The sequence below is a fragment of the Malaclemys terrapin genome, chromosome 5 (genome assembly GCF_027887155.1).
Source record: "Malaclemys terrapin pileata isolate rMalTer1 chromosome 5, rMalTer1.hap1, whole genome shotgun sequence".
In the NCBI taxonomy this organism is placed as follows: Eukaryota; Metazoa; Chordata; order Testudines; family Emydidae; genus Malaclemys; species Malaclemys terrapin.
In genome coordinates this window covers 45,695,994-45,720,764 of record NC_071509.1, presented here as the reverse complement: position 1 = coordinate 45,720,764, position 24,771 = coordinate 45,695,994, and the positions used below count along the sequence as shown (strand labels likewise).

Here is a 24,771-nt window from a genome sequence, read left to right as displayed (position 1 = left end):
CATTTTCTCCACTGTGACCTAGATTTTCAGAGAAGACATAAATATATCATAGAATCTGTACTGAAATTTGACAAACAATCCCTTGATTTTTGGCTTTGTTCCAAAAACCACTGAAATCAATGGGAGGCAGCCTATTGACTTCAGTGGGCTATGGATCAAGCCCCTTTGGAGAAAATGTTACTGTGTGTGTGTGTGTGTATATATATATATATATATATATAATATAATTTTAAGAAAAAAACCAGCCAGGTTATTCATGATTTAATCTTGGTTATCGCTTATCCACGGTAATTTTTTTAGCATTTTAATTTTATCTGTATATCGTACCAGCTTTGCTGTGTTACTAACATCATGAAGGCTTTTTTGGCTCTAGAGTTTAAACACAGTACAGAAACTTTACCTTGTGGATGTCCACAGTCTTGATGAACCATGAAGGCTCTGAAAGAGCTTATATGGTCCTATTTTTAAGAAACAAAAGCAAGTATCCTGTTTCAGCTAAAAACAGATTTAAAAATTTTATTAAGATGATGTTAAAAAAATAGTGAACAGAGTTTGAGCATAGAAGTTTCTGGTTATCATGGAATAACATACAAATTATCGAGGATGCAAAGTTTGGTTTAAGATAAAGTGGCATGAGGAATACATAATCTGCAATATCCCCGATTGGGGGTAAAAGGTTGATGGGTCAAAGTACAGACATTGAGATATGAGGTTATGAAGTTCATAAAGTGGCTATGTTCGGGTGTGGATAATAATGACTGGATATGATGATGAGGATGGATTGACCCTCATTTTGTGAGATTTAATGTTCAGGGAGTTTATGGTTCCAGTTCATATGATCCAACAGAGAAGGTCACTTGGTCCCTTTCTCGTAGTGGGAGAACGATGTCACTCTGGCTCACGCCTCCTGGTACTGTCGGTGGCCGGTGATGTGCTTAATGTAGATGTCCCTGGACCATCGGATGGCGTCTGAGACCATGAGGCGCCGCATGAGACGTGCGTAGCATCGACCGATCCCACAGGTCCGCAGCACACGCTCATTGCAGGGGTCCCAGGCACCCAGGGCTCCGACAATCAGGGCGTCCATCTGCACCTCATAGCTCTTCGCTCTCAGGGTGTCAGCCAGGGGGGGCGTACTTTTCCAGCTTACGAGCTCGGGCGTCGCAAAATGCCGGGGTCCTGTTCTCAAAGGAGACCGTGATGTCGACGAGAATGATCTTTTTCTGGGCCTCGTCGGTGACGACCATGTCAGATCGTAGCTGGCTGTCAGTACCAGCGATGGTGCAGTTCACGGAGATCTCCCCTAGGCGTGGCGCGATGGCTTTCACCAGGTGGTTCTGGATGGCGTTGTGGCGCAGCTGCCAGGCTCTGGAGTGGGGTTTGCAGCTGCACAGGACATGGGGCAGGGTCTCGTTGGGGTAGCCGCACTTCCTGCAACGCTTGTCTCGGTTCCCGTGGCGGATGGCTCTGTTGAGCGGGACGCAGTTGAGCCGGGCATGGTGGATGAACCGCCAGTCAGCGAAATGGGTGAAACCGCCCCTGGCGAGGAAGTGGTTGCTGGCATCCCACTTGCTGGTCAACTCAAAGGCTTTACCCTGGTCCGGTTTACACTTCAGTGTTTCCACGTACAGTGAGCGGATGGTGGCCTTCAGAGTCCTCTCCAGCAAGCCCCTGGCCATCGGGGCGACGATGGTGTTGTCGTCCGACCTGATCTGCGGCACCCGGACTCCCAGCTCCCGGCACTCCTCACGGCACTCCTCACACCACTCCCAGCGGCAGCCGATGCGCTTCCCCAGGCAACTCATGGCTTTGCGAGTGCGGGACCACAGTGAAGCAATGTCGCTCCCGTCCTGTCCGAATTCCCCATCCAGCGACCCTCTCAGGAAGGTGGCGATGTCTTGGTTCGAGGGGGCTCTGCCGATCTGCTTCTCTGTCGCATCACGGAGGGCATTCGCCGCAATGTTCCTCACCATAGCGTCGGGACATGTCAGCAGGCGGAAGGCGTGGGTGATCACCGCGACGTCACACAGGTCACCCATGCGGGCGATGTAGACCAGCTCATTGCTGGCTCTCTGGGGAAGGAACAGCCACTTCTTCACCAGGTTCCGGATGATCTTGTCTGCCTTGTTGAGGGGCACCTTCGCCACGGCGGATCCCCTTAGGGTGAACGAGATGCGTGGGATCAGGAAGGTGTTCAGGGCGTTTATCTTCTGCCACGGTGCCAGCAGGGAGGCATCAATCTTGGCGGCGTCCTGCAAGATCTCCTGGATGGTGTCCTCGGGTGTCTGTCGGACACCTGTTGGCATGCCCAGATGCTGGTATGCCTGCCCCTCTGCCAGGGGGATGAATGCAAACACTCCTGGAGCCATAAAGCAATCAGAAAATTATCCTGAAATAGTAATAAATGTAGCTTCTAAAATCAGGGCATTTATTAGGCAAGACATTCTTTATATTTGCACAATTCTAGGAGAAGTCATGCTACTGCAGAGCCAGGATCTCTAGCCTTCATTGGCATTACCTACTGTAGAAGGCAGCTGACAACACTTTGAGTATGTCCAGATTACCACCGTATCGGCGGGTAGCGATCGATTTATTGGGAATCGATATATTGCGTCTCGTTAAGACGTGATATATCTATCCCCGAATGCGCTCCCCGTCGACTCCGGAACTCCTCCAGAGCGAGTGGCGGTAGCGGAGTCGATGGGGGAGCCGCAGCCATTGATCCCGCGCCTTGAGAACGGGAGGTAAGTCGGAATAAGATATGTTGACTTCAGCTACGGCTGAAGTTGCGTATCTTACATCAACACCCCCCCTAGTATAGACCAGGCCTAAGAATATGTCTACACTGCAGTTGAAGAGGGGAGATTGCAGAATATATAGACCAGACAGCAGTGTACCAATAGCAGTGAAACCGCAGCAGAATGGTCTTCAGTGTGAATTAGCTGCCCGAATAAGTACCCAAATTTCTGAGCAGGCTGGTACAGCATGTGCTGCCACAACTTCACTGCTATTAGTATCTGTTAGCTAATTTAAGCTAGCTCAGGTATGTCTACATGTGCTGCAATTACCCCCCGCTCCTCGCCACCTCCCAATTTCAGTGTAGACTTACCCAACATGAATGAAGCCCTGAATGAACATTGCTGTGCTGTAATTTGCTTCCTAAAAGAAAATTTTAGAGAGGTTGGTCCTGTCACCGTAGTTTAGATTGAAGTGAGCTTCCCATTATTGACTTGATCCAAGGCCTATTGAAAACAATGGGATCCTTTCCTTTGACTTCAGTGGGCTTTAGATCAAACCCTATAAGCTCTATTTTCACAATGTTCTTTTTGTTCTGAAGTGTGTAAAAATCTTTTCTGAGTGTTATCAGTGGTTAAATTTCACCACCTTGTGTGAAATCATAACCCTAGTGAAGCCAATTAATGTTTTCAGTGGAGCCATGATTTCACCCCACCAGTTTTACCTATCTTTTTAACAGTGCTACACTCACACTAAAACAATCAGTGTAGCGAGTGTAGCATGAATATAGCAGCAGTCAACATATTTGGGTATTGTGGCTCCATTTACCAAGGAAGGAGGTTGCTAACATGAATCAATAAGGGCTACTGGTGTTATGCATGCGCTTTGGAAGCCTCTGTGGTGTCAATGCTTCTTGGACTAAGATGCATATCTATCAAGCAGCCCTGGCTTTTGTCCTTTTGTATGGCTCTGAAACCTTGGCCACCACAGAAATGCAAATGCGCCAGCTGGATGCTTTCCAGATGAAACAACAATGACCTATTGAAAGCATATGGTGGTTTCATCACTTTACAAATGAGGATGTCCGGCATCAGAGCTACCAGCCTCCAGCATCTTCCCAAGTGACTCAGTGCTGGCTCAGGCAGCGTGGCCATCTGCTTTGTATGCCAGAGTCCATACCAGCCAGCCAGCTTTATGCATTTGATCCGATAAAAGCTGGATGGAGAAGACCTCACTGATGGCCTTCCACACACTGGAGGGATGTTGTGGCTTCTGACCTAGCTCACATCAGCCTTAATATAGAGCAGGCCGCAACAATGGCAAGAGACCAGGCTCACTTGCAATGGGTGATCCGAAATGTTTGCTCTATGCTCCATGAGCAGGAGAATGAATGAATGTAGCAATCAGTTCTGAAGCTTCATGATGTTGGCACACTCTAAAGGTGGTTGTTCTGTATTTGTACAGCACCTAGCACAGTGGTGTAACATGGGTAGTCAATTACTTTTATCAATGTCTAAATTTCTTGGTCACGGTATAGTCAGTGTCCAGTCTCCAGAGAAAATAATACAAAAATGATGATGATGATGATGATAATAAGTAAAAGGATTTTGCAGTTCATTCAAAAGTGTCTGGTGATCTGGATTTGGCCCATGATCTGTCTATTGACTACCTTTGGTGTAGCAGTTCATAACTGGGGCTTCTAAGTACTATGATAATACATACAATATGATGGGGGCTAATGTAGCTACAACGAATCAGGAAAAAGATCTTGGCGTCATTGTGGATAGTTCTCTGAAGATGTCCACGCAGTGTGCAGAGTCGGTCAAAAAAGCAAACAGGATGTTAGGAATCATTAAAAAGGAGATAGAGAATAAGACGGAGAATATATTATTGCCCTTATATAAATTGATGGTATACACACATCTTGAATACTGCGTAGAGATGTGGTCTCCTCATCTCAAAAAAGATATACTGGCACTAGAAAAGATTCAGAGAAGGGCAACTAAAATGATTAGGGGTTTGGAACGGGTCCCATATGAGGACAGAGGCTAGGAATTTTCAGCTTGGAAAAGAAGAGACTAAGGGGGGATATGATAGAGGTGTATATAAAATCATGAGTGATGTGTAGAAAGTAGATAAGGAAAAGTTATTTACTTATTCCCATAATACAAGAACTAGGGGCCACCAAATGAAATTAATGGGCAGCAGGTTTAAAACAAATAAAAGGAAGTTCTTCTTCACACAGCGCACAGTCAACTTGTGGAACTTCTTGCCTGAGGAGATTGTGAAGGCTAGGACTATAACAGCGTTTAAAAGAGAACTAGATAAATTCATGGAGGTTAAGTCCATTAATGGCTATTAGCCAGGATGGGTAAGGAATGGTGTCTCTAGCCTCTGTTTGTCAGAGGGTGGAGATGGATGGCAGGAGAGAGATCACTTGATCATTACCCGTTAGATGCCCCAGAGGGAGTGAATCTGGCATTGGCCACTGTCGGCAGACAGGATACTGGGCTAGATGGAACTTTGGTCTGACCCAGTATGGCCGTTTTTATGTACATAATTAATAATAAGTAATTTTAATAATAAGTAATAAGTAAACTCCTGATTTATGTGGAAGACCTTCATTTAAAAAAAAAGTGACATGAGATCAATTCTGATCCCATTAAATCAATGGCAAAATTCCAGTTTGTTTTAATGGAGGCATAATCAGACCCTGTGTGCATCCAGCACAATCTGAATTGGAAGTTACACATGTATTTCTTGTTGCTGCAGAGAATCCATCTTTTAAAAAATAAAAATAAAATATCCATGTAAGGAAAATATGTAATTTCCTACTCTCTGCTTAATACTATATATCTGTCACAGTTTAACCTGAAAGGATCAGTACATAAAAGCAAGAAAAACTATGGTATCTTATTTTTTGCACACCTTGCATCTGTTATTTGTAATCATTTAATAAGATTTAAAACCTTCTACCTAAGGGTATGAGATTACATTTTTGCTACATTGTTGGTTAACTTGCCCTTCTGAACAAATTTTATGGGCCATGGCTGCTGAAATTCTTGTAGTACCTGGGGGCAAAATGCTTAGCATAGTTTGCATTCCAGGCACAGCACAACTGGGTGTATTGTGAATTGCTAGGGCATTAGGATTAAGCACTACACTGTGTATTAGGCAAAATCTTCATGTGGGAGAGAAAGCAAATGAACTCCAGCATTGGGTTTAATTTAGAAGCATAGTGCTTTCAGGTAGCTGAGATTTTCCTCTTTTGTTGTGGTAATGCATGTTTAAATGTCATTCAGTTTTCCAGTACCTAGGAGAGCCAAAATAAATAAATTATAAGGCTTTCAGGTCCTCCCACAGATTACTCTAGAATCTAAACCTTTATTTAAAAGTGGGGGTGGGGAAAAGTTTTTATCTCTTTGGGTTGTAAATGACATAGGGAGGTATGTGAAAGATGTCCTGGGAGCTAAAATTACATTACTAGGGCAAGTTGTTCCATAATTGTCCACTATGGTGTTTCCTGCTCCTTCCTCTGAAGCATCTGGTGGTAGCTTCTGTGAGACACAGGATACTGGAGTAAATACACCACTAGTCAGATTTGGCATGGCATTTCCTATGTTCTTATGTAAGTAGCCTTGACAATATACAGGATGTTGTCTTGCAGGCTGACTGCAGACTCAACAATATCACTGTCACATGTTAGCTTCTGTAATTCAACTCGCTGGTATTGACTTGAACATAAATATAACTCTTTAACACAGTTAACCACTTCACCGCTTTCTGCTAATCATATTGCCTGATTTTATTTTACTTGTAGTGACTTACTAGTGTATGTAAATATTTTTTTTTCCCAACTGGAGTGGCAGGTCAATAAAGTTTTTAAGGTGAACAAAGATATAACTTCATCCTATCATGTGTGAGTATTGGATGTACCAATTATTCATTAAGTAGATGCCAGTTCTCAAGACCTTGGGAATAAAGAATTTCCAGAGGACCTGAATGAACTTCTCAAAATTCAACACATTGACAAATATTGTAATCTTATTGACTACTCTGTAGGCGTAATGTAATTGTATTTCTTTCTATAAGTTTGCACTGTAGCCTTTGGCACGTGCTTGCGTTTTCCATCTAAGTTTTTAAAATTTAAAATTGCACTTTTGTTTGAGAAAATAAGATAAAGTAGTGATCCCACTGTTTTTTTTTTTTTTTTCTTTTTGGCTAACCTTGAGTAGTTGTGATATCCTAATCTGTGGGGTCGTGGCACGTTTCTTGGTAGTGCAATTAGATATGAAGAACAGTAGTTTCTGAGGGTACGTCTATACTTACCTCCGGGTCCGGTGGTAAGCAGTCGATCTTCTGGGATCAATTTATCGTGTCTTGTCTAGATGTGATAAATCGATCCTGGAAATGCTCGCCGTCGACGCCGGTACTCCTGCTCGGCGAGAGGAGTACGCCGAGTCGACGGGGGAGCCTGCCTGCCGCGTGTGGACCCCACGGTAAGTTCGAACTAAGATAGTTCTACTGAAGTTGCGTATCTTAGTTCAAAGTGCGGGGTTAGTGTGGACCAGCCCTGAGAGATGTTACGTTGTGACAAAGCAGATAACCTCCAGGAACTCATTTGGCATGGGATTCCTTAAACATCTCATATCTTCTGTGAATGTCAAAATGGAGTCCCCAAGCTAATAGCTGTAATTATGTGGATAGCATGCTAGAGTTCACTTAAAGTTAGGGAAATAAATGATACTCTGCTTCACAAAGTCAAATTTTATTTAAAAAATGTGATCCTATAAATATATTTCTTTTTAAAAAAAACAGGCTATATGATGCTGGTTACATTTCTATGTAACTTTATTGAGTTTTTTTTTTTTTTGTTACCTCATGGAAAACTTATGAGACTTCTTGTTTAGAAACCACTGAAATCACTGGACTGTTCAGGTAAGGGTTATATCAATTGCCAGAAAGAACAGGAGTACTTGTGGCACCTTAGAGACTAACAAATTTATTAGAGCATAAGCTTTCGTGGACTACAGCCCACTTCTTTGGATGCATACAGAATGGAACATATATTGAGGAGATATATATACACACATACAGAGAGCATAAACAGGTGGGAGTTGTCTTACCAACTCTGAGAGGCCAATTAAGTAAGAGGAAAAAAAACTTTTGAAGTGATAATCAAGCTAGCCCAGTACAGACAGGTTGATAAGAAGTGTGAGAATACTTACAAGGGGAGATAGATTCAATGTTTGTAATGGCTCAGCCATTCCCAGTCCTTATTCAATCCTTTGTTGATTGTGTCTAGTTTGCATATCAATTCCAGCTCAGCAGTCTCTCTTTGGAAGGTCTAACGCAATGTCCATTAAAGTCTGTGGAAAATCCAGGTGTCAGCTTTTTTGTAACCATTGTTTTGTATCTCCCCCAACCAAAAAACCGATGTAGTAATAGAAGAATAGCAGTTGCTTGAGTAGACTATTGTCTGAAGTTCCCAAAAGTAGTTCATATTATGGAAAGATCATACTCTGAGTTTACATTAGCAAATGGTTGCTATTATTACTATTATTAGTATTATGGATGCTTGAATATTTTGCACACAAGTTACTTTTAAATTGTCTCCCTCGTTTCTCTTCCATGGAAGCTATGCTTTCCAGTTGTGGGGATTAATCATTACTCTTTCTAGGAGAAACTGAAGAATTTCTCCTCTCTTGGGTACAGCTGAATACATTAAACAGAGTCCTCATGTCTTTCAGCTGTAGAGAGTGACATGTGAGGCGACGGTCTAAAATAACGAGGATCATGAGACAAATAGTGCACAAAGTGTAATTTGAGGTAAAATGAATTTCTGTAAACTGGCTGCCATTTTGTATAATCTCAGTTTCATGAGTCTGCATTTTTATGTAAACAATCCACAGTAGAATAAGACTGAGCTGCACCACTGAAGTTAGTGGGAATTTTGATATTACAGATTTGGTTTGTGCAGGGGAGAGGTAAACTTAGTTTAAAGTAAGGGATAGTTGGAAGGGATGTAATTCACTGACTCTCTTCAAACTGATTTCTATATGTAGATGGTCTCTTGACAATGGCTGTAGGGAGATGCAGTTGAAGATGATCAAGACGCTCAATTCTTTCCTTCTTTCAGGTTCTTGCTTGAATGAATGATGGGCCTTTTCCCTATATCAGCCAGAGGCCTTGGCTACACTTGCGGATTCACAGCGCTGCCGCGGCAGCGCTGTGAAGCACAAGTGTAGTCGCGCTGCCAGCGCTGCGAGAGCTGTCTCGCAGCCCTGCAAGTACTCCACCTCTCCGAGGGGAATAGCTTGCAGCGCTGCAGGCGCTGATTACACTGGCGCTTTACAACGCTGCACTCGCTGCGCTCGGGGGGGGGGGGGGTGTTTTTTCACGCCCCTGAGCGCAGCAAGTGCAGCGCTGTGAATTGCCAGTGTAGCCAAGGCCAGAGAGAGCTGTTGTGATGCTGATGGTGCAAATGCCATACTGGGCCCACATCCTATAGTCTTTTCTTGGTTAAAATGACATCAATGAGTATTTTTATCTGAGTGAGGACTGCATGATCAACCCCACTGTATTTTATAAGGACTTCCTTAAGAGATATCAGCACTGGATGGTGAGTCAGCCAACAAAGACGATTAACAAAGCAGTAAGCTAAATAAGGACATTTCTCTTAACCACCAGCTATTCTGAGCATGAAATGTTCCTAGTCCACACTGACCTTGCCAGCTTTTTAAAAACAAAAATTACTTAAATAGAAGACTGTACTCAAAACCCATCCCATTTCTGTGATCTTATCAGAAAGTTACTTCAAGCAACAGCTTTGGCTTAACATTTTAAAGCATGCGTGTAGATCTGGGTGTCCAACCCGTGTCTGAGAAGAAGCCAGAATTTGCCAATGTACATTGCCAAAGAGCCACAGTATTATGTCAGCAGCCCCCATAAGCTCCCCCACCCCGCCTGCCAGCCGCCCCGCCATCAGCGCCTCCCCTCCCTCCCTGTGCCTCACGCAGGATGCAGGAGGCTCTGGGAGGCAAGGAGAAGAGCAAGGGCGTGGCAGGCTCGGGGAAGGGGTCGGGAAGGGACAGGCTTTGGGGGAAGGGGTGAAGTGGGGGCAGGGCCTGTGGCAGAGGCAGAGATTGAACAGTGAGCATTGGAAAGTTGTCACCTGTAGCTCCAGCTCCGGACTCAGTGTCTATGCAAGGAGCCGCATATTAACCTCTGAAGAGCCAAATGCGGCTCCAGAGCCACAGGTTGGCCACCCCATGTGTAGATGATATATTAAAATGTGTACACATTCTTGCATTGAATCCTGCAGGGAGTGGAAATGCATTAGCATAGTCTTTCTTTGCTCAATGACCATTGCGACCCAGACTTGTGGAGAAGAAAAAGTTTGCCTCTGCAGCAGTTTTATGAAAGAAGATTGTCCCTCCAATAGAACTAAGAAACTACTATTTTTATCGGAGAAGGCTTATAGATATTTTTTGGAGCCTTGAGCCCTGTATGAGTTTAGAAGCTGTACTTTTTTCACAAGTGCAGTTAAAGAACCAACAATGGGTCTTCTCCTATCCTCTGTTTTTCAAGGATTTATAACTTTACCATAAAAATTGCCATGAACAGAATTTGGCTGAAGGCTTATTTTTGTACTATAATCTGGAAAAAAATTAACTCTTTAAAAAATTTAAGTTTCATAGTAGAATTTTGCAAGTTGTCACTCAGGTGTATTAGACAAGTGCCTTTACACGTATTGTAGAGCTCCCACATCGTCATTTCTCTTCATTGCTGACCCGCTTTCTTTGCCTTTCCATGATACATCCCTCCCTTCTTGGTTTTCTGCACCTTTCTTCCTCTTATTTTCTCTATGGACTCTGCCCTTCTTTCTCCTGATTTCTCTCTCCTTCTGTCTCTTCTTTCCTTCTCCACTCCCAGATCCACTGGTTCTCCCTTGATTCATCACTCCCTTCACTGATGACCTGTCCCTCGTTACAGGCAGTCACAAAACCAGATCAACAGCTTGGAGATTGGATGGAAGGATGGTTATTAGTTAAGTGACTTGGACTGGGTTTTGGGAGATCTGGGTTCAGAACCTGGCTTTATCACAGACTAACCGTGTGACCTTGAGCAGGGCACACAACCTCTCCATGATTCAGCTGGCATCTGTAAAATGGGGTTAATATTTTCATATTGTTTATTTATATTGCAAGTTTGTTGGGTTAAGGACCTCTTATTATGTGTTTGAACATTGCCTATCACTGTGAGGCCCTGATGTTGGTTGGGGTTCTTAGGTGCTATTGGAATGCAAATAATAATGGAGAAATGGAGACTGGACTGGAGAGGCCTAATAAACTGGTCTCTTCTGCAGTGAAAAGCCTGAACAACAACCTGAAGTGTCTTTGTGGGAATATACATTGATACGTTAATTTATTTAGTGCATGTGTGCCTTACACATTTTTTCCACCAATTTCATGATGATTTCTTAGCGCGCAGATTTAACTTCCCTGCTTCTGCAACTGAACAATGTGCAGACGTAGGAGTGCCACAATTTGGACTTACTTCAGTCTGTCAGTTCCATACATATTTTAAAAATAGTGTGAAACAATTTAACCTTATGAGAAATAAATATCTGTGTAAAACAGATATTTAAAGCAAATAGTCTCCCCATGGCACAGTAAGTCTGCCTTACAAGTGAACTTCAAGACTGGTGTGAAAATTCAGTAAAGGACAGGAATATGTGCAGAACCATAGGCTGTATGGTACATTCAGACTCATCCTCTGGCATTTCCTGGTTTGCCAACATCCCAGGATTCCTCATTTTGTGACACCATTATTACTATTCATTATTTGTATTACTGGAGTGTCTACGAGCCATGGACCAGGACCCCATTGTGCTAGGCACTGTCACACACAACAGCAACAACATGTCCCTACCTTTGCCCCAAGGAGATTTATGGGGTTCCATCAATGATAGTCCCAGGATGTGTTGAGTGCACCAGGAAGTGCTGGAGAACTTTCCATGGGGTGAGGGAGACTTATGAGTAGATATTAGTTAGTAGAGATGACCCACTGCTTGCTGCTCAAATTTATGGTTTTATGTTTCGTATGAGTGAGAATGGGTCTCTGTGTGTGTTGTGCTGGGAGATTTTGTGTGGATTTGCGTGGGTGGCAAATGAGGGGTGTATGGTATGATGAGGGGCTATGTGAATTTGGAGTTTTTGTGTGTGTGGGTTGTAACTGATTTATGTCTGGGGTTTGTGATGGGTGATTTTGTGGTGACTTGTGTAAGTGGTGAATGAAGAGTGTATGCTGTGGTGAGGGGTTGTATGTGTTTGGGGTTATTGTGTGTACTGGTTGTGTTGTGTCAGTGGTTTTGAAGAACTGTAGCAGTTGGACCAAGTAATGCACCATCTGTGCAGTCTTTCTCATATAACTTTTTTGCATGCAAACTAACTGTAGCATAAGGTTGGTGATTGATTGAACTACCTCTAATATAACAATAGTCTAGGATTCTTGGCGTGGCATAGCTACATGCCTTGCTGTTGCATAGGTGTAATTCGTAAAGTCAAAATGGCTCAGAACTTAAAAACTGAACAGGAACAGACTATGAATCCTAATGATGATTGAATCTGGTGATATTCTGAACGAAAAGAGCTCACAACCATGCTTGTAGCCGTTTCCATCGCTTCATGCGGACTCAACAGGAATTCTAGGCTTCAGAGTGACACACAGACAGGTATCAATCATGGACTCTTACTATACAGATAATATATATCTGGGCTGAATGCCACTCTGAGTTTAATTAGTGAGAGCATTTGTGCCTAGTACTGTGGTGATTGGAGCATTGGTAGATAACATTCAGTGTGTAAATATGGGGTTAGCTCAGTTTTCACTTTAACTTTGCAGTTCACTTTCAATAACCTGTCTTGCATTCAGCTAAGGCAGAAATTCCATCCTTAACCTGTGTTAGCTTGTGTGCTGTGACATTTATTGTTTTAAGGCTTGGTTATAGGCAAGCACATCCTCTGTGACATGTGGGCAAAAAGGAGTGGCTTGCTGGAAAAATGGCATTTCTGACTTCTCTTAATTTCTGGGTGATTTTAGTTTAAGATGAATGAGTAACAATATTTAACAGTCTTTGTACAAGAGCATATTTTACATTTTTGTTTGAGTGGTCACAGTTTGTATACAACAGCAGTTCATCAAGTTAACAAGTTAGAACTGGACAATTGCATATGCAAACTGGAGTGATGGAGAGGGAGAGAAAATAACTAGAGTGAGCGTCTATACTCTGGGGTAATGAGAATGATGACTCAAAATAAAAAGCTGTCTCTTTATCCCAGGGGTCTGATATGTGGTAGAGTGACTAGATCTCATGCATTATTCATTGCCATCAGCTTCTGCTATGATGTAGGTGTTTATCACATGAGTGGTGCCTTGGATTGCAGCGGAAAAGGTGAGTGTGAGCTGACTACTCATTTCTCAGGACTGCCTTTCTCCAATATAATCTGGTCTCTCAAGTATGGTAGGTCTGCCAAGAGAATTAGGACATTTTGGGGATGTTTTTCTCTCCAATAAACATCTTCTACAGCTACATCTCTAATCACCTCATTTCCTTGTGCTTGCTCTCTGCCATCTACATAAGTGTGAGCCATCAGGGCTTTATTCCTCACTCTTGCTTTCAGGCAAAGAACAAATTCTGGATTTGTTTCTCACATTTATTGAAATACTTGTCTATCCAATCAGATCTTGTTATACTTTGTGAGCTGGCAAGAGCTGGATTTTTTTAACTGAAAGCTCGAAGGCCACTTTATTCATATATTTTGATTAAAGTTATTTTATTTCCACTTTTTTTTATTTCTCTTGAATTTTGATTTAGCCTTCAGAGTGTTTCCAAAGCAGAATTGTTTTGCTGCTGAGGTGGAAACAGAGAGTCTTTTCATAATTGAAGCTTTTGTGGGCTCTGAAGCCTGGATCACAAGAGATAGATGGAAGCAAAGTAAGGCCTGGCTACCATCCATCTACTGGGAAAATGTGTATTGCAATGGTTCCCAGGCTGTGATCTGTGGACTACTCTTGGTTTGGCGGTGCGCTTCCATGTGGTCCATAAGCTGCTTTTTACAGTAATGACGAATCAGTCGGCCTGTCTTTTAAAGATTACAGGAACGGTTTTGCAACATCTTCTCCCTGTCTGTTTTTTTATTGGTGGTATTGCAGTGCAAGTTGAGCTGCAGTCACATTTGTGGATGACCCCAAAATTGAAGAAAAGTAATAGACCCAAATTTCAAAATGACTAACCAAGACTAGAGCAGTGGGGGGTGTAGGCAAGGAGGGGATACTCGAACCTAATTAATGTAAAGCCCTACATCCAAAAAGGGGTAATTAGCATCAATACAAAAAGCAGGGAATGCAATAAAGTAACTATAAACTATAGCATCAAAGTGATTTGTTTTTCATCTTGTCTTGGTGTCATTCATAAATAACCAAGCACTCCTGTTCCTACAGGGAAGGAGTGAAATTTAGAATGGGAGGTTGTCTTAATAAATGGGCCACAATATGAAAAGATTGAGCACCACTTATGTATTGCTTTCTATTTGATGTGTGCACCAAGACCTTCAAACAGAATAGCAGCTATGTTTCTGAAACAGCCCTCTCACCTTGAATAGTTGGTGCAGCATTAGGAAGCTTGATTTAATTAATAGTGGAAACTTTGACTCCCAAGGCTGGTGTCTCAAAATGTATTTTCTTAATTTCCTTTACTAGTAGAACATCATAACTAAAAGCAGCAGAGTCAGCCTGATGGTGTCATGATTTATCGTGTGCTATTATATGGGTAAATCAGAATTTGAGGATTTGATTGCACACAATCTGGCAGGACCAGGGTGATCTGGCGTCAGCACTCTATTGCCATGAATAAAAAATGTACCTTCCGTTTTCTCAGGGAAGCAGATACTGAGTTATGAAAGGGGATCAACCCTACAGTCTCTCATTTTGTACTGTGGTGCTACGGGAGCGAATACGTGATCTTGTGCATGCCGAGCTGTAGGCGGTAGTGCCCGATCAGACATGACAAATCCAGCGTCCCCCATGGAAAACCAGAACAGTGCCCTGTCAAGCAGGAGTGTTTTGGGGTAATGAAGGGAAGGCAGGGGTGAAGAGAGGAAACAGTACATGAACATGCAGCTTTTCAAGAATGTTTGGATCAATGTCCCCTACCCCTCTACTTTAGCTCTGAAATTTGTGTACTCCAGAGCATTAGCCACTGTGCAGAGATGCCTGGTGTCTTGAGTGGTAAATTTACAGTAAATTCAGAAGCAACTAAAGGTCCAGGGAGTAGCCATCCACAAGAACCAATTACAAACAGCAACTATCCTAAATGCATAGAGCACCTGGCATCTTCTTTTGCTCCACTTCAGACTTTAAAGCAGTTGAAGAACATGGTGATGTCGTGTGATGGACAGTTCACCCTGCATCCATGTCAAGGATATAGGTTTGTGAGGGCTGGTCTTCACCGGTAAGTAACATCGGCATAGCTATGTCTTTCAGGGGTGTGAAAACTCCACACCCCTGAGAGACATAGTTAAGTTGATATAACCCCCAGTGTAGACAGTGCTAGAATTTGGAAGAATTGGAAGAATTCTTCTGTCGAACTAGCTACTACCTCTCGGAGAGGTGGATTACCTACAGTGATAGGAGAAGCCCTCCTGTTGCTGTAGTAAGTGTCTATACTGAAGCGCTGCAGCAGTGTTGTAAGTGTAGACATAGCCTGAGTGATCCATTCTTCTGGACACTAGGTCCAAACGTGGATCTGATCCAGCTCTAATTGGGGTTTGTGTGTAAAGCAGCACAAAATGGAGAAATTACAGTGATTTTGATTGTATCATGATACTTGGTATTTTTCTTAAATCCTAGCTCCTTGAGCCATTTGATTATTTGAGAATCTCAGTTTTTATTTACAAACAAACAAAACCCTCTGTTTCTAGTCCCCATGATCGCAGAGAAAAACTTGAAAACGTGAACCTGAAAGGCCCAAAATCCAGAAAAACCCCAAATTTATTATTTTTTAAAAATCTCATTTTTGAACTTTTGGGGTTGGGATTACTGAAAAGTGTTTGTAAAATATATAAATAAAGTAATACCTACTCTGAAATCCCTCAAACGTTTTAGTCACTGTTGCAAAAAAGGGAGATTCTCCTTCCTTTACGTTGAAATGGGATAGGGAGAAATGAAAGCCTGTTTTCAAAAGTTGGTGTGTTTAACCGCAACAAAAATTAGCGAGGGGAAGAAAAACAGCATAAAATAGATTCTTTCTTCTCCTTTAGGCTCTCTAGGTCACAAAATGTATTAATATGTAAAATGCTTGCTTTTGAAGGTTTGTCTAATGTTTAATGAATATTTGGCACAGGCTGTTCTCAAAGAAGCTGAGCATTTTTTTCCAATGAGAAAGGCACATAGTAGAAATGACAGGAAATTCTTCAGGCTGTGACAACAATTTTCCTTGCCCTTAGCTTTCCTATAATTCTTTTGAGTGTAGAAGTTAGAGGTTTACTCTTCACTATGTTGGAAGAATCCTTTGCTTATGTCAAATTGAAGTGAAACTTTGTTAATATGTCTGGCAGGTTCCTGTACGGCAGTGGCTCTCAAACTTTTTTTTACTGGTGACCCCTTTCACATAGCAAGCCTCTGAGTGTGACCCTCCCTTATAAATTAAAAACACCTTTTCAAATATATTTAACACCATTATAAATGCTGGAGGTAAAGCGGGATTTGGGGTGGAGGCTGACAGCTCCCGACTCCCCCATGTAATAACCTCGCGACCCCCTGAGGGGTCCCGACCCCCAGTTTGAGAACCCCCGCTGTATGGGAAAATAGTTGAGTTTGTATGAAAACAGTTAAAAATAACTCTTGAAACAAAACAAACAAAAACAAATAACCCAAGTAAACCCCCCTACTACATTTAGAACTTAAAATAATAAATTATTCAGGGGGGAATGAAAGAGCAATTCATCCCCCAAATAAATAATCATCCAGTAGCTGTTAAGTATTGACAATATGTGGACACACTCGTCCCTCCATTTTATTAATTAGGGGGGGACGGGGAGGGGATTTTTTGTTCATTAGAGGAGTGAAAAAATAAAAAATCCCAGCATAGTTGCAAAATGCGGAGATCACAGGCTACTTAAACAGAAAAGTGTGATCCACTCTGATGATCACCATAAATACTGCGTGTGTGTGTGTGTGTGTTTGTGTGTGTGTGTGAGAATGAGAGAGAGAGAAGTTTGTGTACATATCTATTCGTATAGATACTGCAGACAGAAATATATATATAAAAAAAACCCTCATACAATAGCTCATAATTATAGCTCAGATTTTAAAAGCACAAAAGTCAGGAAATCTAATGTTATGGTTTCCAGAGCCACTGGAACCCTGCCAGAGGGCCCGTACGTGTTGTATGTATTAATTTGGCAGATTTATGATTACTGTGCAAGCCATAACTCCCTTCACACGTTCCTTTCCTCCTGCACAGAGGTATGATATAGGGAACCATTACAGGGGTGGAGGAAGGGTTCAGAGGTGACATTGTCCCTCTTAACAATTGTTGTGTTCCCTGGTGCCAACAGACTGTGCCCTGTTGTTTCCAACAAACTGTCTCTTTGAGGGAGAAAGCAGAAGAGAATTGTTTGTTTACCACAGATAGTATCTCAACAATGACCTCTGCTGGAACACTGGCTATCTTCTCTTCATCGGACATCATCAGAGAAATACCTACAGCTGCCTCACAGAGGTTATGAACAGAAACTGCTATTTAAAAATAAAGACCCAGATTCTCAGCTGATGTAGATTGGCATAGTTCCACTGAAGTCAACGGAATTACGCTTATCTATGCTAGCTAAGAAAATGTTTCAAGTTTCCTTTTCTTCCTTTCTCTTAAAACCAGATGAAGTTTCACTGCCCCAGAACATACCGTTTTTACGAAGTATAGTTAGAAAGAAAAATACATGGAGAACAGCTGCAGTGGTTCCTTCATCAGCAAGTTTCATCTTAACCTCAGTTAAGTCACACTAATCTGAGAAATAAGCGTGGAGCCTATATCTCTTCGTATAGAATTACCCCACTATTTATAGGGCACTGAGAAAGTGACCTTTGTTCCAATATCTTACAATGGTTATGGCTCCCAAATCTTAACCTTGCCATCTGGTTCTTACTGAAATTCAGTAACACATACGGTCATCCTCCATGCTGATATGCTGTCATTTCAGTATCGCTCAGTGGCTCATTCATTTGGGCTACCGGTTTCTTTGACCACTGAGAATCCCAGCTTTTGAAAACATTTTGCCTGATTTTGAGTTTTCTGTAGTTTCCTTACACTTCTCCAGAGAAGGGATCCCCTTAATAAAGAGAGTGGTGAACCTCTTAAAATCAGAGGTAGCCATCTTTATAAATATGTTCTCGAAGTCCAGTTGATTTGTAGCAATATGTACTTGGCCTTCCAGTTTGGTCATTTTTGAGTGCTAAGTATTGTTAATTTGTTTTTTATGGAGGATATCAATAACTGCATATTATCTGTCTTCCAATGTACTGCTTCTAATTCACTAATTGAATTAACCTGGAATGTGTGGTCTGGGAGACTGACCTTGCTGCAGCTTTGGCTGTCTGGGATCCCATTTGGGAGACTAAGGTTTGTAGTCAGGGGCAAAAAAAGATGTTTTTTCTTCTCTTCCCTCCTCCACTAATTGTTTTCAAACCTGCCCAGTTCAGAGGTGCAGTAAATAGTGGTGTAAATGACATGCGGGAAGGTGGGTGTACACTGCAGGCTGGGGGGAGAGGACTGTAGCCTGAAGAGTAGCCAACAGGAGGATATAAGACGGAGTGTGCATTTACACCCATTTCAGGAACTTACACCATTATTTCTGGCACCGTTGAATTGATCCCCTGTGTATCTTGACAAAACTTTGCTTTGTGACTTGCTGCCAAATGTTATTGCCCTTTCTTGGAAAACTCTGAGGAATAGTTTGAAAAGGTCAGTTCTGTTCAGGGCTGGCTCCAGGCAACCAAGCACATGCTTGGGGCAGCACCTAGTAAGGGGCGGCCAATCTTGGGGTGGCAGGGGGCAGCGCGGCATTGCGTGGGGGGGGAGGGGCACTCCGGCGGCGCTCGGCGGGGGGCGCTCCGGCGTGTGGGGCTCGGCTGGGGGGTAGCGCGGCGCGCCGTGCTCAGGGAGGGGCTCTGGCGGCGCGGCACTCGGCTGGGGGGGGGGGGGGGGCGGGCTCCGGCGATGCGGTGCTCGGCGGGGGGGCGGCGCGGGGGGGGGGGGGGTCCGGTGGTGCGGCGCTCGGTGGGGGGGGGCGGCGGGGACTCGGCAGGGCGGCACTTTTTTTTGCTGCCTGGGGCAGCAAAAAAGATAGAGCCGGCCCTGTTCTGTTACCAAGCTCTGCAGATGGTCTGGTGAGTCATCATTTAATAGCTCTCCCTCCTCCTTACGTGGGCACATGCCCCCAACTGATCTTGTTTATCCTGGTTTTTAAATTCAAGGTGCTGAATGTAATTACACCACATTATGGGTGCACTTTCCAAATTTAGGGAGATTTCAACAAATCTGTCGTTGGCTAACTATGGAAGTGATGGTGGGAAAACCCTGTTTTTTTTGTGCACTTGGTGTTTCTTTGCTTCTTAGGGAAGTACGATGATTTGTATCTGTAGTGCTTCTTTGTTCTGCTGTCTACTAATGAAAATAATCCTGAACTGAGAGATGTTGGTGTTAATCTTGTCTTATAAATTTTCAATCACAACAGATTTGTTTAAGCTTTTTTTTTTTTTTTTTAATTGCTTCCATGGAGGGCTGGTGCAACCCATTAGGCGACCTAGGTGGTCGCCTACAGCACTACAATTTGGGGGGCGCCGACCGCGGCGGTATTTCAGCGGCGGGACCTTCTGCTGCCTCTGTGGGGGCGGCATTTCGGGGCGGGATCTTCCGCTGCCTAGGGCGGCAGAAAAACTGGCGGCGCTCCTGGTTCCATGTTTTGTTATAGACATGAAATGCATTTTAATCTGTCCATTTTTATTTAAAAAATAAATAAATTATTGTTGTAAGGTCTGTAGTTTGATTGGGCTCACTGTATAGTAGATTGGGTTTCATCTTTAGAACCTGGAGGGGTAAACTTGATGGTCTTCAGACTTAGGCCTCTATTTCTGCAAACACAAATGCGTAACTGCTTATACTCATGAGTAGTCCCCTTGAAATCATTACTCGTGTATAAAGTTGAGCAAGAACGCAAGTGTTAAAAGGATTAGGTCCTTAGCTCTTATCCTTGAACAAAAATGTTTTCTGTAGGTGGACCTAGTCAAAAGCAGAGAAAAATCTTCAGTCACCTGATGATAGCTTGAAGTTTAATGCTGTATTGCTTATAACCTAGTGTTTTTAAACACTGAAGACTAATCTTCTTGTTAGTTATGGACATCGATTTTAACTGATGGATCAGGAAGTTGGGCAGTTAGTTTCTCTTCTGTTTTTCTCTGTAAACATGAATGGATGAAACGTTCTGTAGGATTAACTAAAAAGGGAATTTGAAGTTCTATAATTAGAAATAATGAGTTTCACTATTGATCTTTTTCTTTGAAACATCTTAGGGGTGATACCATTTTTTTTTAAGTTCATTTTGCGTTGCATCAAGTTTAGAAGTGTGACTAAGAAGATAAAAGTTCTTGTAATGTCAGTCATCTCTTGCAAATGATATGTTGCATTTTGGTACTTTGGGGGATTTATAGTAAATGGACTTCTAACAGAACAAGACCGCTTTAAATGGACATGAGAGGTTTCATTTCTCTTTTAAAAACAGACAGAACTTTGGTTTGATTTAGAGTTCTGCTTTTGCTAAAGAAAAAGTGTATTTTTGTTGTTGGGGGTATTTTAAAACAGTGCAGTGAATAAGATTTGGATCTTCGGGTCTATCATATTTACATCCCACATTGCCTGGCTCCAGATATAAAGTAGAAATGGTAACTTCCTATCTAGAAATCTAGTTACTTTGAACATGTGTTTTCTTGTTGTAAAATAAGTATCTGTTTTGTGTAGATCTGTTGTTGTTGGGTTGTCTCTAGGGGGCTCTCAAGACAATTTTTTTGATAGCCTCGGAGTGTAGCCACACTTTTCCCTAAAATACTTAATTAGCTTTAGGAAAAACAAATAAATATGTGCATATACATGTCCAAATCATTTTAATTTATCTATTGCTAGCTAGGATGCCTCTTGTGAAAAGTGATATTAGCAACATGCAAGTATCACTTTTCACAGGAGACTTACTCAGCGCTGTCAAGCCTGGGGACAAATTAAGTCCTGGATGGGAGGGTTGGGGAGGCAGCGGGAGCCAGGGGCGATGGGGGGGTCGAGGGAGGCAACGGGGGCCTGGAGCCTGAAGCCCCTTGTCCAGAACCTGCCACCCTAGGGCTGAAGCCCAAACCCTGAGCCCCACTGTCCCTGGGAAGGTGGGGAACTCACCAGCTGCCTGCTCCTACAGCACTGTGCCTTAAGTGTCTCCAGAGAGGGGCAGGGACCAACTCCTGCTGCTGGCCCCAGCAATCCACACCAAGGTGGTGCATGCAGGAGCACCAGGGAGGGGGAAGGGCCACTACTTTGCCCCCCTTCCATCACAGCCCAGGAGGCTGAGGCCACAAGAAAAGCCCCTGATGGTCGCATACATCATGGTGGCCGCACTTGAGAAACGCCTAGTATTTGTGGTAGAAAGAATCCTTGTTTCTACAACTGTATTAAAGATTCCAATATATTTTCAATACTCAAAAGCCCTCACCCTTTATCATTTGTCTAGAGTGGGAGAGACTATACTGTTGGGATCTGGACTGACATACAGTGTACCGATTGCAAGACTACTGTTTCCAAATACATTTATTCCTTTTCCAAAAAATAGACTAGTTGCTTGGTTCCTTTAAGAACCAAACCGAAAATACTTTTAATGTTATGTTATAAACCTGGTGTTAGTGACTTTGCCTTTTTCAGGGTTTGGTATTCATCTGTGTTAATTTTTAAAGGCACATGTTTTATTTTCATACTGATCCTTAATATTGGGGAAGGGAATTGTTAATTTTATAAAAAAATATGCTTTGGAGTATGGGAAAGAATACAGGCATCTGTAAAGTGATGTGGAGATGGAGATAATTTAAAAGGTCATTTGTCCATTTGAGTTTACAACTACTATACCTTACGTGCTTTAGATGTCATTGTGTCTCATACCAACCTATGATTTCTCCTGCAGGAGACATTGTACTAATGACATGCACAAACTGAGGACGCGTCTTTCTGGGTTACTATATGATTATAGATCCAGATCTCCCTTTACCTCCATTCTTCCCCCATTCATCCAAGGGAGTGCATTTTTAACGTGGACACTTTCCAAGGGGACCTACAAGTAATTGCTGTAGTGCTTTCTAAATCCAGTGGAAGCCACTGGTTTGAGCTACCTTGCCAACTGTTGTGTTGCTGTAAGAACTCTCATCTTCAGGAGTTTAGCTGTTTTTACTTATTTCTCCTCTGCTCACTGTTTAGAAGAGCTTTTGGATAACTTCTGACTTGTATGTGACATACTTCTGTTTTTCCCCCCACCCGCATTTATAGGTTAATTTCTTCAGCGTGTGTCCTCAGAGGGTGAGTGCTGCTGGTGTTAGTAGCAAGGGCTGAAGAAACTTGCCATTCCATACAAGCTTTCCACCAAAGAACTGGGGAGAGTAAGTAATTTTGTTGGTTTATTTTCTGTACTCCTATTGTCTCAGCTTTCAGGCATTCATGAGTACGTTTCTTCCTCGCTGAGAGGGAAGTGAGTGGTGGCTGACTCAGGATACAGTCTTTTTATATACAATATCCATGTACTTTCTGTTTAATGCTTTTGAATAAAGAGAAATTAAAGGAACAAAACTCACGCAGATGAGACCGCTCTTTCAAAGCACAATTAAAACCAGTTGTGGGTGTAAGGGCTTGTCTACACTCACAGATTGTGCCATTTTAATTATACTGGTATGGCTAAAGCATTATAAGCCCCTAGTGCTGTATAAGAGTGCTGTGTAGCAGTATAGCTTATTCCTCTTCTCATATAGGAATATCTGTACTGGTGTAAGGCATCTTTATATCAATATAACAGCATCCACACGAGGGGATGGACTGGGTTAACAATTATGGTTTAAAAAAAATTACACCCCCTATCTGAAATAGATATACTTATACAAAATTTATCTGTAGGCTAAGCTTAAATTCCCAGTCAGATTGCGGTTTCTATCTTTGGCCTTGTCTAGACTGGGAAGATGAGTGACTGTTTAAAACCTATTGGCTAACACAAGTTAGTTAATAACATTTTTAAACACTACTTAGCACCTACTAAGAGAGAGACTGTGATGTTTAAAAATGGTTTAGTCAGTCAGGATTGGGTAGATCTTAGTACTAACCACAATCGGCTAACATATTTTTTAACACTGTCTAGGTCTATATGGGGCTAAGTGGCAGTTAAAAATTACACATTTACATCACCACTCATTTTCCCAATCGAGAAGTGCTCTCTCTGCTTTAAGTCCCTCCCAAACACATTAAGGGCATAGTTGTGTGATAGTTGTGCCACTGTAGCACCATTGTGTATACATTTCCTACGTTGAGAGAAGGGGTTTTTCTGTCACTGTAATTAATCCACCTCCCTGAGCAATGGAAACTAGGTTGATGGAAGAATTCTTCCATCAACCTAGCCACGCCTACACTGGGGGTTAGGTTGATCCAACTACAGTGTTGGGAGCAAAATTTTTCATAGCCTGGAGTGATATAGCTAGGTGGATACAGTTTTGAAGTGTAGTCCAGGCCATAAATATTCTCAGGAGAGCTTGTACTTGGGCTACTGATCAACACCTCTGGCCAGATTCAGTGTCACTCAGTTTCCTTGTGCTTTGTGCCGGACCAGACAGCACAGAGAATGGTGCCTGCTCCCCTCTCTTGTGCTCCCCTGATTTTGGGGCTACGGCGGCAGCTTTAGCCTGTGACACAAATTAGGGCTGTTTTTCTCCAGCCAGTTGATAGCTATCTCATAACAAAAGTCAGGAAGAAGCTTTGTACACTCATCCCAAGTCTTTTCATAGGTTTAAGTATGAGGCAACGTCTAAACCAACTCACTTTCATGTGCAATATCGTACTAGATGCTTTGAAGACCTCAGGAAGAACTATAAATAGTTTTCTGGACTGTAGCATCATAATATTGTGCATCTTGAGCATTTATGGTACCTACAATTATACAAACAAAAATATAATACACAGAAAACAAAAACACGGGTCTGAATTTCATTGACACGCTTCTACTATTGTTCACTCTTCAGGTACCTGAAACTCCATTTTTTCCTTAAGAAAAGTAAACAAAAGAACCCTCCTCAAATGTCATTAAATATTAATGTATACAGTGTTGTTGTAGCTGCATTGGTCCCAGGATATTAGAGAGACAAGGTGGGTGAGATAATATATTTTATTGGACTAACGTGTGTTGGTGAGAGAGACAAGCTTTCAAGCTTACACAGAGCTCTTCTTCAAGACTTAGGAAACATCCATTTGCACACTCTTACATATTATATAACTTTATACATGAATGTTACTGTTGTGAATAAGAATTCACAGGATCATTGGCTGAGTGTTCATTTGCAGTTCATATGACTTCTGCCATATCTATGTTCTGGTCATTAACTGTGGGTATCCACTTAGTTGTCCATTTTCTTAACAAAAGTTACTTTGTACTAGATGGAAATAAGAATTGTCCTCTTTTAAAATGGTGTATTTCAGCTATAAACAAAATGTAGTTTTCTCTTTTTCTGTAGTGTTTTTGTTGCAGTCTTAGCTCTGGTCTACACTACAAACTTATGTCGATATAACTGTGTTGCTCATGGGTTTTGTCGACCTAACTGCCGGTGTAGATCTATACCAATGGGAGAAGCTCTCCTGTTGGCGTAGTTAATGTCTTCACTATGCGCTACAGTAATGCAGTTGCACCGTAAGTGTAGACAAGC

General features: G+C 42.4%; 1 protein-coding gene across 5 annotated transcripts in view; it reads left to right on the top strand.

Moving 5' to 3' along the window:
• APBB2 (amyloid beta precursor protein binding family B member 2) overlaps positions 1-24,771 on the top strand; it is a 329,064-nt gene that overhangs the window by 60,951 nt on the left and 243,342 nt on the right. For all 5 annotated transcript variants that reach the window (XM_054029786.1, XM_054029785.1, XM_054029778.1 and 2 more), the window contains exon 2: positions 22,364-22,473. The gene's annotated coding sequence lies outside the window, so the exon portion shown is untranslated. The remainder of the gene's footprint in view (positions 1-22,363; positions 22,474-24,771) is intronic.